This window comes from Ochotona princeps, chromosome 14 (genome assembly GCF_030435755.1).
Source record: "Ochotona princeps isolate mOchPri1 chromosome 14, mOchPri1.hap1, whole genome shotgun sequence".
Lineage (NCBI taxonomy): Eukaryota > Metazoa > Chordata > Mammalia > Lagomorpha > Ochotonidae > Ochotona > Ochotona princeps.
This window is the reverse complement of record NC_080845.1, coordinates 41,381,330-41,397,147: the sequence shown is the minus strand read 5'-3', so window position 1 is coordinate 41,397,147 and position 15,818 is coordinate 41,381,330.

The window sequence follows — 15,818 nt, the reverse complement described above, 5'->3', positions numbered from 1 at the left end:
AAAAAAGCGTCGGCACTTTGTGTCCTGTATCCTCCTGGCAATTTCTCCTTTAAAAATTATCACATACATATATAAAGAATACTTAACAGTGTTGGTTATAATAGTAAATATTCTAAGCAATATGAATATCCAGCAATTGGAGATAAATGTTGTTTAATTGTGAAGCAGTCAACTGAAGAATATGTTTTCATATAATCTTTGATATCTAAAAGAAGAGATTATAATGTACAGTACTTGTTTTTAAATGCCATGTGAATGTGCAGAAACACTTGACAGAAAAATGTATAATCTTGCATTTGGGGGAGGAGATACTGGGTAATGAAGTCATAAAAATAAATGCCCTTAGAAAGTTCCAATTCTTAAAAACATTGTGGATGATAATGAACTGAAATTTAAGGTGTAACATTAAGAGTGTTATTTCAGCAAGTTACATCTTTATTTTCAAAAACAAAGAGCAGAACTGGGGTTTCCTGAGAAAGCCGTGTTAACTACCAAAGTCCAATACTTAACTATTTACAGATTACATGTGTACCTAGTGTGTCAGATTTTTTAAATGATTTGACTTTTTATGAGTTGATGAATTCTTTTATGAGTTGGCAGTTTTTGTTTTTTAATAATAAAAAATAGAAGTTTGCCTCATTCTGTTGTTTTCATTGCTAATTGTATAGAAGTGCATTTCTGTTTTTGTAAATTTTCACTCAAGTGATCTTGCTTCTCAGAAGTGAGTTTTCTTCCTGCTGTGGTCTGTGGCAGGATAATTTAGCATCAGGATAGAAAATCTTAAGGACTGTGAAGTAAATGTTTTTGTGATTGACTTCAGAGTAATAAGCTGCTGGTTATGTATTGAGGTGTTTGGGTTGCATGTAGTTACCGATTTGTGCTCCACGGAGAAGGTATTGGCTCTGAAGTCCATGACTCTAACCTGTGCTTGTTCTCACTACACTGTAACGTAGGCCATACCTTATTTTCCCTCACCCCTGGTAGATGTGTTAAGAATGTTGAAGCCAAAAAAAATGTTGGGGTGTTTTTCTTGACCCAGCAGCTTTTTCTAGCAACCTGTTTGCTTTGGTTTTTTTGTTTGTTTGTTTTTTGGTTTTTTTGCTCTTGGAAAACATTTTAATGACTTCCATGTAAATGAATCAGATGAATCAGAAACATATGGGTTGAATTTCCCTTAAAATATACACATGTAATTAAGGGAGAAAGTACTTGACAAAATGCATTTTGTGTTTTATCAAACCCAACCCTGGAATAACCAGCTGAGATGTTTGAGAAACACAAGCCCAGTGACCCCGCCTATCCCAGAGTAGCTGCCTTTCCACTTTCTGGGCAGTGCACCCAACCTACCTCACCAACCTCGTGGTTTTTTTTTTTCGCCAAGGCTTTCTAAAGGGCCTACAGGAGTGGAACAGGTGACTGACAGTTCAGACTCTGTTTTGGCAGTTATGACTCATTCTCCTGTAGCCACCTGCCCTTCCAGGGCCTGGACTCTGCCAGCACCGCAGGGCACTGTAGCCCAACCCAAGGCCAACTGGGAGCCCTGCTGGTGAGGTAGAGGGGATGAAGAGAGAATCTAGACTTTGTGCTACTGTGCACACAGCCCCTGGCCTATGTCAGCAGAGCCACTTCATTCCCCTAGTACACTCCTCTCCCCAGGGAGAAAGAGGCATATGATGTCATAAACGTTTTTAAAATGGCAAACTTCATTCATCACCTCCCACCTTGTAACAAGCCTACACTGAACATCTACCATGTGCTGGGCACCACGCTGGGGCTGTTACTCTCATGGGGCTGTAGCCCACAGCCAAGGGCTGTAAACACAACCAACCAGCTCCCTTGGGTCATGCTCCCACCCTCTGCCCCAGTTTTCTTTCCACACCAGACCCCAGAATCCACTCCTTCTCCCTCTTCAGGGTTAAGTACTCCCCAGGCCTCCCGCAGGCCTCCTCCTCACAATGCTGCGGATTCCGTTTACCCTGTCCTGCTGGTTCCCACAATCTCTCAAGTCTCACTCCACCCTGGCTGTGCTGCTTCCATTCTGACTGCCACAAAGCAGTGACTGTTCCTGATGCTGCTCCTCTGCCCAGGGCACTGGGACAAGCTCCCACTGCTCCTCTCTTGGCATCCCATGGTTCCAACAATTGGCTATCGGGATTCTGCTTAGCAAACCTCACAAGTACGAGTCTAGCCTGCATGACCAACAGTGCTGTGGGTCCAAAGGAACAATCATGCCTTTAACACTCAAAGTGCAGTTAAGCCTTGATAATAGCACTAATGGCTCAAGCAACTTTGAAGCAACTGTCACATTTTAAAAGACCATTGTGAATCGTTTTACGCCCGAAACCACTCTGTAAAAATCTTGTTAATTTTTCACCTTCTGTTGAAAAGACATTCAATGTGAAGAAGATGGCTGTCTTCCAGCCACACTTCCCAAAAAGGAGCAGCGTCATTTGGTCCTCGTCCACTGACAAAACCATCCTGGAGGCCTTACCACTACCAGATGAAGCTGAGATCTGCCAGCCAAGGGCTCAGTTCCATGTGTCTTAAGGAAGAGTCCAAGGCCAAGATCAGGTCACAGCACTAGGCATGCCCCAGAGTCTCTTGAGAGTAGTCTAGATGACCAGCACTTTCTTTTTGTTGTTGCTGTTGTTAAATTTTTACTTTTAACTTTTGAATCTTTTGGTACAGTTTTGTAGAGACTGGGATTCCCACCCCTCAACAAATTGTCCCCACATTGCTACAATAGTATAGTCCTCACAAGGAGTCATGATTCCATCAGTCTGTTATTTAAGTGTGCCCCGACATTGCTGGTACAGTGTCAGATACTCCAGCATCCCATTGTCTACACGTTTCCAACAGTTTCATTGGGAGTCCATCTTTGATTTGGAAGCAGGAATGCATATTGCATTGTATCCCCACATCTGGATAGTTTAACTTCTATTACTCTAACACTATACATATGAGAAGCCATGAAATAAGGTAGAAAAAAAAAAACTGGTATGAGTTAGAACATTAACAGCAACAAAATTACAGCACCATGAAAAAATGTGCCGCTGAGTAACCAACACATGGGTGACAAAACTCTCATGGGTAAAATGATACCTCCTTATTATAATCCATGAGCCAGTGATGAATTCAACAAGAGAAAAGAAAGTATTTGGAAGAAATGAAGCAAATAAAAAACATCAAAACACATGGGATTCAGCCAAAAAAAACCCAATATGGAACAAGTTATTGAAGTTACACTTTTACATGATGGTTTCCTTATATTAGAGACAACATGTGTTATTTGTTCTTTTGGGATTGACTAATTTCACTGATCATAATAGTCTTCAGTTGCGACCATCTAGTTGAATATATGTTGAATGTAGAATGTAGTTGAATGTAGAAATGATTTCATCCTTCCTAATAGCTGAGTAATATTCCATGGAGTAGATGTATCACAGTTTCTTTAACCATTCTTTTTTGGATGCACATCTGGATTGTTTCCATGTCTTTGCTATTGTAGATCGTGCTGCTTTAAATATAGGATTATAGATCCCCTTCTCAAACTATTAAAGGAAAACATAGGAAGCACACTCCAAGATATAAGAACAAAGACTTTTTAGAAAAGATGCCAAAAGCATAGGCAGTCACAGCCAAAATGAACAAATGGGACTACATCAAACTAAAAAGCTTCTGAACCGCAAAGGAAATAATTAACAAAGTAGCAACCAACAGACTGGGAGAGCATTTTTGCAAACTACAGAAGTGATAGGGAACTAACATCCAGGATTTAGAAAGAGCCTCAAACCCAGGGAGAGTAAAAACAAAAAAACAAAGACCTGTAAAAAAAAAAAAAATGGGTAAAGGAGGTAAACAGACATTTTTCAAAAGAACAGATTCAAATGGCTAACAGACATACGAAAAGATGCTCAGGCTCCCTAGCCATCAGGGAGATACAAATGAAAACCACATTGAGGTACCACCTAACTCCAGTGAGACTGGCTTACATTCAGAACTCTACTGACAATGCCTGCTGGCATGGATATGGGGAGAAAGGCACCATCCTTCACTACTGGTGGAAGTGTAGGCTAGTACAACCACTGTGGAAATCAGTATGGAAAGTTCTTGGAGAATTGCAAATAAACCTGCCACATGACCCAGCTATTCTGCTCCAAGGAATATACCCAAAAGAAATGAAAATAGTGCTTTCTTTTTAATGCACAGAGGACAGAAAATATCACCTTCATAGGTGACCAATGGCCTTTAACATGCAGCCAGGTATTCTGTCTGTTCTCCAACTATAAGCCCCTTGAGTGAAATGCTGATCCCCCAGTAACTCTCATGGCAATTAAAGGATGGATAACAGGTAAACCAGCAAAGGGAGGCATTAGGGATCTTTTATTGTACACGTTCGTTGCCACTTGGACATCACTCAGACTGATGTTCACAAGCAAATTATTAAAATGGTCATTTGGACCTAAGATGAACTCCTTCCCCAGCTCCAGAAAATTTCCATCTTTGTCCCTCTTGTTTATCAGCACAGCATTGAAGTGCTCATACTCAGTCTGCTCAGGTCCCATCTAGGCCACTCTCCAGTTCACTCCTCAGCCAGTTCCCAACCTGGGATGCCAGAGCCACCACAACCTAAACTCACAGACACTGCCCAAGCCCCTCCTGTTCGTCCCCATTCACTCCAGGTACAAACCCAAGATAATTTTCCATATACCTCATGATTGAGGACATTGTTCAATACTTCCAGGAATACTTCTTCCTGCTTTCATTCTGTATAACTTCTTTCCTTTAACATTTATTTATTTGAGGGGCCAGTGCGGTAGTATGGTAGGTTAAGCCTACACCTGTGGTGCCAGCATTCCAAATGGATGCTAGTTCATGGCCTAGCTGCTCTGCTTCTGATCCAGCTCCCTGCTTTTAACCTAGGAAAGCAGCAGCAGATGGCTCTTGCACCCACATGAGAGACCTCTAAGAAGCTCCTGACACCCAGCTTTGGATCAGCTCAGCTCCAGCTGTTCAGGTCATTTGAAAAGTAAACCAGCAGATGGAAGACCCTTCTGTCACTTTTTAGACAGAGGAGTGACAAATGACAGATACATTTTTTCTTTGGTAATTCCTTTCCTACATGGTTGCAATAACTAAGGAGGGCTGCCCAGGTTGAAGTCAGGAACAGGAATTGTATTTTCTGCTCCTGTGTGAGTGGCAGGGGCTCAAGTACTTGGGTCATCATGTATCACCTTCTGAGGTGCGTGAGCAGGAAGCTGGATCAAAAGTGGAGCAGCCGAGACTCAAACTGGCACATCAAGAAGTGATGCCTGCATCACAAATTACTACACTATGAGCTACACACTTTTTTTAAGTGAATATTGTAATCCATATTGAAGTTTCCTCAGTAGCTGATGGGCATATGGGAAATCTGTAACCCAGTATCTTGGCTCCTTACTGGTAAATGCCTCTTTCATGATCGAATTTTCCCTACTTACTGGATCATTTCACTTACCACACAAAAATGTCCCATTTTTCCCACTAAAAGTTTTGCCTCGAATGCTGTGTACTATCTCATTACCATGTCACTGGAATAAAACCCCTTGGAATGTTACCATCTTTCTGTTTCCAGTTCCTCTTCTCCATTCTTCAATTCATAAAGGTAGTGGTGTCCTGGAGCAGCAGAAACTAAAATCCCACTTTTTTCCAACAAGAGAACAAGTGTGTTTACAGATTCTGTGCTGGTGCCTTAATGTTTCTAGGGCCCTCTTCCTGTTTTGTTTGTTTGTTTATTTGTTTGTTTCCTAATCTGTTTCCTTGTTACCTTAGCAGGGGAGTAAAGTCATCAGGATTTAATGCAGTTGAAACAATACCTACAATGGAAATAAATAGGAATCCTGAGAATTGAATTATTTGAATTTTGCTACCGCCCACCCACCTATACACCGCCCCGCCCCCCAAAAAACACATAAAATGTATTCTGGTGATAGCTATTTACAGCTTTGTCAAGTAATTTGTCCTCTCAGGGACACTGGAGGTTTTTAAAACTGCAGTCACACCACAGAACCTGACATATCTAATGAGCCATCTGTTGTGGCTTGAATGTCTGGGTCCTCCCCAAACTCCCAGGAACTGAAGCCCCAGTGTGATAGTATCAAGAGGTACGGCCCTTGCTTGTGAGCATGTTTGCCTCATGAATGACATTGGCATTTGTAAAAGAATCCTGTATTTCTTTTCCTTAAGTACAAACATCAAAATATGTAAGTATTTCACAATTCATCATGTAACTGAAGAAGGGGCATGGACCTGGTTTCATAAGTACTTGTACATTTTTCACTAAAACTAAAAATAGTTTGTCATTTCATTTAGGGAAGATCAACAGGAAACTGGCAGTGTTTTCAAACTATGCCCTGTTTCAGATGATTCAGTCTTAGAACATCTATGCACTGGAATGTGATGATGTGCTTGTTCACTAGTTGCTCCCTTTGTGGCCTTATTTTAGTTTACAAATTCCCTCCCTTACAAGAATCAAACCTACTAAAATTTGGCCAATAAGGAATAGCAAAAGCAATTTCAAAAATATATAAAGTGACACACACAAAATAAAATTCTACTCATGCCTAAAATCTGTTCCTTCTGTAATGCCACCTAATATTCTTCCACAGTGTATTGAAGCATTTCTTACTTGAAAATCAATCCAAAAACATTCCAACGCTTTTAAAAGATGAATGTTTCTAAGATGGCTTCCATACCAGTAGCACATTTTTTTTTAAAGATTTATTTACTTTTATTGGAAAGGCAGATTTACAGAGAGAAAGAAAGATCCTGCGTCTGTTGATTTCCGCCTTCCTTGCCCCCAACCCAGGAGCTTCTTTCAGGTCTCCCATGTGGTTGCAGGGTCCCAAGGCTTTGGGCCGTCCACAACTGCTTTTCCAGATCACAAGCAGGGAACTGGAAAGTGAGGCTGCCAGGATTAGAACTGGCATCCATATGAGATCCTGGTGTGTTCAAGATGAGGACTTTAGCTGCTAGGCCACTGTGCCGGGCCCCTCATGTTCTCTTATATGCTGAAGCTAGAAAACAGGGGCTAGCACTGTGGAATAATGGATAAAGGCATCGCCAATGACACTAACGTCCCTATCTGCTCCACTTTTAATCCTGCTAATAGCCTAGGATGAGCAGTGGAAGATGGTCCAAGTCCTGAGCACCTGCATCCACATAAGATACCTGGATAAAGCTGGCTACTGGGTTTGGTCTAGCTCAGATCTGGCTGCTGGAACCATCCGGGGAGTGTACAACTCTTAGCGCTCTCTCTATATATAATTCTTTCAAAATAAATCTTTTTTAAGAACAAAAACAAAGACTCTGTGTATTAGTATCACTGCAAGTATATTTTTATCAAACTTTTTGTCAAATGAATAGTAAAAAATGTTATACTACTGTGGTTTTAATGATCTATTATTATTTAAAATTTATTGTAAATTATTTGATTATTGCTTATACCCGTACCTATATTACATTGAACTAAATTTTTTTGACATTTTTATTTTTTGATCTCCATTTAGTGAAACAGTAAATTCTTGACTATATTATTAGTTGAAATACATTATCTCAAAAACCAAAAAAAAGGAAAGAAAGAGGGAAAGGAGAAAGGAAGGAAGGAAGGAAAAAAGAAGGGGAATGAGAGGAAGGGACTGGAAGGGAAAAGAAAATATCAGTTGTATCTATGAATCACATTGAATCTGTCCTATTTGTACTAATATTTCATTAGCTCAAAAAAATCTAAAAATATTTTAAAATGAATATCACCAGCAAGAAGAACAAGTGGAATAAAAGAGACCCAAAATTTACATGCATTTGTCAATAGTCACAGAGAAAATGAATGATAAAATAAAACTTTTTGATAAAGCCATTCAACAAGCTAGAAATAAGTAAATATCTCAGCCTGATAAATGGCAACTACTAAAACCCCATAGCTGTCATAGTGGAACACTGAGTGCCTTCCCTCTGCAATCATGGAAAAAGCAGATATATACTCTTACCACCCTTCTTCAGCATTATATTGAATGCTACAAATACAGCCAAAAAGAAACGATATCCAGATTTTTAAAAATAAGAACTACTTTCAGAAAATCAAGATGGTTTAAAAGATGGAGAAATATTAGCCAGTGTGAAGCAGAGAGGGCACATTCCAGGAAATAGAAAAGGACAGAACAGCAGAGGGGTACCTGGAGATTGACAGACACAGAAAAGTAGTGAAAACAATGGTGTGGTGTTGCAGTGACTGATGCCCCAGTGGCATTCAGGAAGTGGTGATTTGAATTGCAGCAGCAGCCAGAACTCCACTGGCAATAAGGTGCAAAGGGACATTATGTGGGAGCTCATGAGGTGAACCCAGAAAAAGAACTGCTCATCCTTCTGGTCTGTTTGATTTGACCAGGAGCAGAGACACAGTGGCAGGCCCCAGATGGGTGGTGCAGGAACAGGGTGGGTTTCACAGCCCAGTCTCTCTCCTAGAGCCATAAAGGTGCCATTTTGTTTAAGGAGGCAAGGGCTACGGGACAGTACTGTGCATGCACTGAGCTGGGAGTGATCTCATTTCTGGCTCAGTGAACTGCAACAACGTAGCATCCTACAGGTTCCACTAAAGATAGGTGCCAGTAGCCTTCAGAACTGACAGCCAGCAGATCAAGAACTCCGTAAGTATTGCATCAGGTGCCATTTCTTACAGTGTGGCAAAGAATTTAAGACTGCAGGGGATAACAATGAGCTGTGCACGCACTAAACTCAGCAAAAACTCACTGAGCTCAGTGCTTTGCACTGGCCCCACAGGAAAATACTGACTATGGCATTCTACAGGTCAAAATATGTTCATGTGACCCTCAGACCTAACAGCCAACAGGTTCTGGTAAGATCAACACCACAAACATCCTAGCTATATAGGACACCTGCTGTCTCCCTAATCCTGAGGCCTACTCCAACCAGAAGTGAGAGAAAGGTTATGCAGACAATGGTGCAGCCTCAACATGGTATCACTGGAGACAGAGAGTGGTGATCCAGGACCTGGAGCTATGAAGACCATGGTGGAAATCTAACATAAGAACTCAGACCTGGATCTTGCTGAAGGGAGTGACACAACTGACAGTAAACAAAGAGCTGTGTGCCAACTGCAATAAGTAAAATCAAACTGTAGGTCTGTGGGTGACACAGCTTAGAAACCTGCCCCAAGGAGAAGATTCAGCTAACCAGAAGTACAATGACCAAGAGCAGAAGAAGAAACAAAGGCACAATGAATATTACTGAAGACTCCCCTTCAAAAGAGCAAAAGCTTTTGCCAACCTCAGAGTTAACTAAGGAAGACATTGAGAAAATGGGAGATACAGAATTCAAAACACTTGTTAAAAAACTTACCAACAATGAGAAGCATGTAAAGCAGGCATTCAAGGAATTCAAGGAATATGTCACACTGGAAATAAAGCTGATATATCAAAAATGAAGAATACAGTGAAACAAATGAAAATTACAGTGAAGAGTCTCCAAAAAGGCATGAAGGAGGCAGAAGAAAGAATCTCAATATTAGAAGATGTTTCCTGTCACCAGGAGGAAACAAACAAAAAGCTAGCAGAGCTGGATCAGGCAAAAAAAAAAAAAGTATTCAGTAACTGAAACACACTATTAAAAGGCCAAATATAAGAGTTATTGGAGTTTCAAAAGGTGCAGAAACAGATGCTGGGTTTAAAAATGTATCCAATGAAATAAGGGAAATTTTCCCTAATCTAGAGAAAGAATTGGGAAACAACATCCAGGAGGAACAAAGAACTCCCAACGGGATTGACCAAAAGAGATCTTTACCACAACACATGATCATTAAGCTCTCTTCAATCTAACAAAGAAAGATCCTTAAATGTGCAAGTGAAAAAAAATCAACTAACATATAAAATAATGCCAATTAAACTCACAGGAAACTCTACAGGCTAGAAGAGAATGGAACAGCAACATATTCCAGATTCTAAAAGCAAAAAATCATCGGTCCAGGATAACATGCCCAGGAAAACTTTCCTTTGTCTTTGGAAATGAAATAAAATTTTTCTGCAGTCAAGAAAAGTTAAAAGATTCTGCTTCTTCCAAACCTGCCCTACAAATGATACTTAGAGATGTTCTCTTGAGAAAAGGAATGGCAGCCACCAAAACCAAAGGCAAATGCGAAGAACATACCAGTAAAATAAAAACAGAAGACTACATCAACAAACAACCCATTGCTAAAATGACAGAACAAAATTATCACCTATTTGTATTAACCCTGAATGTAAACAACTTAAACTCAATGAAATGGCATAATTAGTAGACTGGATTAAAAAACAAAGCCCATCAATTTGTTGCCTACAGGAGACACATTCTCTCAATAAAGATCAGCAGAAACTATATCTCACACATTTTTGGTTTTTAGTTTCATTTTTTTAAAAATTTATTTTATTTTTATCGCAGCCAGATATACAGAGAGAAGGAGAGACAGAGAAGAAGATCTTCCGTCCGATGATTCACTCCCCAAGTGAGCACAACGGCTGGTGCTGTGCCAATCCAAAGCGGAGCCAAGAACCTTCTCCATGTCACCCACATGAGTGCAGGGTCCCAAAGCTTTGGGTTGTCCTCAACTGCATTCCCAGGCCTTGAGCAGGGAGCTGGGTGGCAGGTGGAGCTGTTGGGATTGGAACTGGCACCCATATTAGATCCCGGAGCATTCAAGGTGAGAACTTTAGCTGCTAGGCTACCACGCCGGGCCCTAGTTTCATCTCTTCAAAACACTTCCTTCTGATCAAATTCTTCAGTGACTCATATATCCTACTGTAGCATTGTTTTCTTCAAGAAAGTTCTTGATTTTGTTTTTCATTTCTTCAGTGACACATAATAGTCATTCAGTAGCCATGTTACTTTTTTTAAATTATCTTACTATCTTTTTATGGTACAATACCATATGTCCTGGGATTTCCCTTATCCCCTCTCCAATTCCCTCCCACCTCACTGAGTTCTCCTATATAATTACTATAGTATAGTTCTTCATACACAGATATATGTTTATCAGTGTGAGCATGGACAATGGCAGAGAGTCAGGCATCCTATTATCAAGATATAGTGAACAGTTTCATTGGCAGTCCATCTTTGGAAGTAGGGATGCATACTGCATTGTATTCTCACATCTAGACATTATAGTCTCCATTACACAGTTACTATATATTCCCTTAAATGAAAAGCTACAATACAAAATCAACAACAGGAAGAAAAACAGAGATTTGGAACATGATGAAGTTAAATAGCATGCTGTTAGATATGACAGTCTGCATTCCACAATTACTATACATCCCTTAAATGAAAAGCTGCAAACAAAACAAACAGGAAGAAAAAAAAATTCACACCATGAAGTTAAATAACATGCTACTGAGTGACTAATGTGTTCCTGAAGAAATGAAAAACAAAATCAAGAACCTTCTTAAAGAAAATGGTGCAACTGTATGATCTATGAGTCATTGCAGAATTTAATGAGAAGTGTTTTGAAGAAATGAAACTAGCAAAAAAACCAAACCCTACAGAATCCACTAAAACCATTTACAACTAATGAACAAGTACATTATGGTTGTAGGATACAATCACAATTTACAAAAATCAGTATTTCCATACATTTGCAATGAACAATCCAAAAATCTTAAAAGCTATATTTACTTGAAAAGCAATTACAGAGAAGGAGAAAGAGAGAGAGATCTTCCATTTGGGCTTCATACAATGGCTCAATCACTAAATACTCACCTTGTAAGTGCCTGGATCCCATATGGGCACTGGTTCATGTCCCACATATTCCACTTCCCATCCAGCTCCCTGGCCTGGGAAAGCAGTTGAGAATGGCCCAAAGCCTTGGAACTCTGTGCCTGCATGGGAGATGTGAAAGAAACTGCTGGCTCCTGGCTTTGGATTGGCTCAGCTGAAGCCATTGTGACCACTTGCACAGTGAACCAGCAGATGGAAGATCTTTCTCTCCATATCTCCTTCTCTCCATGAATCTGACCTTCTTTTCCAATAAAAGTAAATAAATCTGTTGTTTAAACATCTTCCATCCAAAAAATTCTTTTTCCAATCTGCCACACTGGCTAGTGCTGGGGTTGGAGTTTGTCGAAGCCAAAAGTCTGGAATTCCCTCTGGGTCTGACTCTGGGTGACAGCAATACAAGCATTTCCATCATCTAAAGCTGCTTTTCCATGCACATTAACAATCATCCTGGCCCATCTCCCTGCTGAGGCAGGATGCGTGCACTGCAGAGGCAGCTTACTCTAAAGCACTGTGATGGCAGCCCCCAATCCAAAATGCTGAAATAGTTCCAGTATAATAAAGAATATCAATTTGAAAAACAATTATTAGGATTAAGCCTAGCAAAGGAAGTACAGAATATATGTGCTGCCTGTCCAGCAAAAGTTACTTTCCACAATTCAAGAATACACAAAGAGATGGAAAGATATCCCATGAGACAGTTGAATAGTAATCTATAGCCATTTTAAGGTGTATAGAACCCAGTTGCATATAAACTAAAATTGAAATGTCAATGAAGTAGTCACAGGATGTGGTTAAGAACTTGCATTTTTTTTTTAAACATATTGGTTACTCAATACTATGCCCACTAATTCCATAACGTTATAAATTGTGGCTGATGTTATGCTGGGGCTTTTAATTGATCGGGATGATACACTGCCAGCTCTACTTTCAGACCAGAGATAGTCTCCCCAATAAGCCATTGAACTTATCTGGACAATAAGATACTGGACGCTATGCTTGGTATATGCTTGCAATGAAAGAATATCAACTGAACTTGAACTGTAGCAATGCAGCAAGGTGGAGGAATCCACCATGGGGGAAAGGTTTGGGGAGGGGTAGGAGGAATCCAAGTACCTATAAAATTGTGTCACATAATGCAATGTAATTAATAAAGCAAAAAAAATTACATTGTATTACATTTGCTTCCCAGATGGCCAGAATGGCGAAGTCTGGCAGAGGACAAAGCTAGGGGGTCTGGTGATCTAAGTGGGTTTACCCACATGAATACCGGTAGTTCAAGCACTTGGGCCATCTTCCATTGCTTTCCCAGGTGCATTGCCCAAGAGCTGGATCTGGAAACAGCACTCTTGTAATGTTGGTGTATTTCACAGTACAGTCACATCTTCAAAAGAATAACGTCTTGTGAACTTTTGTGGAACAGGAGCCATTTTGATTTATTTTCCTGCTGATGTTCCTGGAAAGTTGGAGAGGATGGCCCAAGTGCTAGAATTCCTTCCTATCAGTCATGTGGGAAACCTAGATGAAGCTCCTGGCTTCGGTGGTTGGCTGGGAAGTCTCTACTTTTTTGGCCACATACACAATATGCCAGTTGATGTAAGATCTTTCTCTTTCTGTAGCTCCCTCTCTCTACACCCCAGCACCTTTTCAAGTAAATAAATAAAAGCTAAATATTTTTAAACAGTTAAAGAAAAAAAAAAGATATCTTATGTGCGTGGCTTAGAAGATTTAATGCAGAGATGTCAATAGCAACTAAAGTGAACTACATATTCAAGTCAATTCCTATCAAAATTCCAACAGCATTTTTGACAGGAAAAGAAAAATTCATCTTGAAGCTTACAATCTCCAGCAATTCAAAAAACCAAAACAATCTTGAAATAGGAGACCTAAACTCTAAATCTCATATTTCTTAATAAAAACATGGAATAAAACAACAGTCATCCTAAATGTACAGTATTGCTAAGAATACAGACAAGGGCCTGGTGCAATAGCTTAGCGGCTAAAGTCCTCACCTTCCACACGTCAAGATCCCATATGGGTGTCGGTTCTAGTTCCGGTGGCCTTACTTCCCATCCAGCTCCCTGCTTGTGGCCTGGGAAAGCAGCTGAGGAAGCCCAAAGCCTTGGGACCCTGCATCCATGTGGGAGACCCAGAAGAGGCTCTGGAATCCTGGCTTTCGATCGGCACAGCTGGGATCATGCAGTTGCTTGAGGAGTGAGTCATCAGATGGAAGATCCTCCACTTACATTTATAGAAAGGAAGAGAGTCTAACTTTTCAATAAAAATAAAATAAATCTTTTAAAAAAGAGTACAGATGTCAATTGGAATAAAATAGCAAGGGCAGAAAAATAAACCTTCTTGTACATAGTGAAATAATCTTTAGCAATGGTTGCAAGGCAAAAAAAAAGCAAAGCAAAAGAAAAACAGTCTTGTTCAGCAAATGGTGTCAGGAAGACTAAATATTCACAAGCAAAATAATAAAATCAGAAAAAGTTAAAATCAAGATCTTCGAGAGAGAATTGCATGGCTTTGTTCATATCAGGTTCACTCCCAAGAGTCAAAAAGTGGAAGTTCATCAAAAGATATACAGATAGGGCCCAGCGGCGGCGTGGCCCAGCGGCTAAAGTCCTCGCCTTCAACACCCCGGGATCCCATATGGGCGCCGGTTCTAATCCCAGCAACTCCACTTCCCATCCAGCTCCCTGCTTGTGGCCTGGGAAAGCAGTCGAGGACGGCCCAGGGCACTGGGACCCTGCTCCCGCGTGGGAGACCTGGAAGAGGTTCCTGGTTCCGGGCTTTGGATTGGTGGCCGTTGCGGCTCACTTGGAGAGTGAATCATCAGATGGAAGATCTTCCTGTCTCTTCTCCTCTCTGTATACCTGACATTGTAATAAAAATAAATAAATCTTTAAAAAAAAAGATATACAGATAAACGAAATACAGTACACACATATATAATGAAGTGCTAATCTTGAAATGGAAAAAGCTGTGACACTCCAACACAAATGATTTTTAAGGACAATGTATCAAGTGGGAAAAAAAAGCACACAAAAAAAATCACAATACAGTTACAACTATATAAAATCTACAAAGAATCAAACTCACAGAAACAGTATAATATTGATTGCTGGGGTTTAGGGTGGAGGCAATGAGGAGTGATTAAATGAGTATGGAGTTTCAACAGCCAGGAGCCCTGAGCGCTCCGCAGAAACAGAACAGTAAGCTTTCTCTGGTTCTTACTTAGTTCCAACTTTGGATCCCCACCCTCTCTTGCAATGACCATCAGGGTCGCTCCGGAACCCCCCACCCCAAAACACATACACATACACACATACACACACACGAATAGATAGACAGAGAACAACAAGGAAAGTGTAGAACCAGACAGGAAACGGTCAGCATGGACTCACACATACCTTACTAGGTAGGACATAAAGATTAGTTACTCCTCACTAAGGTATTGAAGATTTCTCTGCACACCCCTCCTAAAATGGTTCTGCACCTCAACTGTTGACATATGCCTTGTTAGAGTTATAAGCCAGTTTAGACTATCCTAAAATCTGCCAATTCAGCAAAATTAGGCTTCAACACTACTGCTAAATACTAAAATGAAAATAGACACGTGACAGCTGAATAGTACCCTATAGCCATTTTAAGGTGTATAGAATCCGGTTGCATATAAACTAAAATTGAAATGTCAATGAAGTAGTCACAGGATGTGGTTAAGAACTTGCATTTAACATATTTGTTACTCAATACCATGTCAATTAATTCCATAATGTTGTAAATTGTTGTTGATGTTATGTTGTGCCCTTTCATTGGATGTGATTATATTTGGCCATCTCTGCCTTCAGACCAGAGATAGTCTCCCCAAGCAACCATTGAATTTATCTGGACAATAAGATGCTGGACTCTATGCTTGGTATATGCTTGCAATGGAAGAATCTTGACTGAATTTGAACTGTAATACTGCAACAAAGTGAAGGAATCTACCATGAGGGGAGGGTACGGGGAGGGGTCAG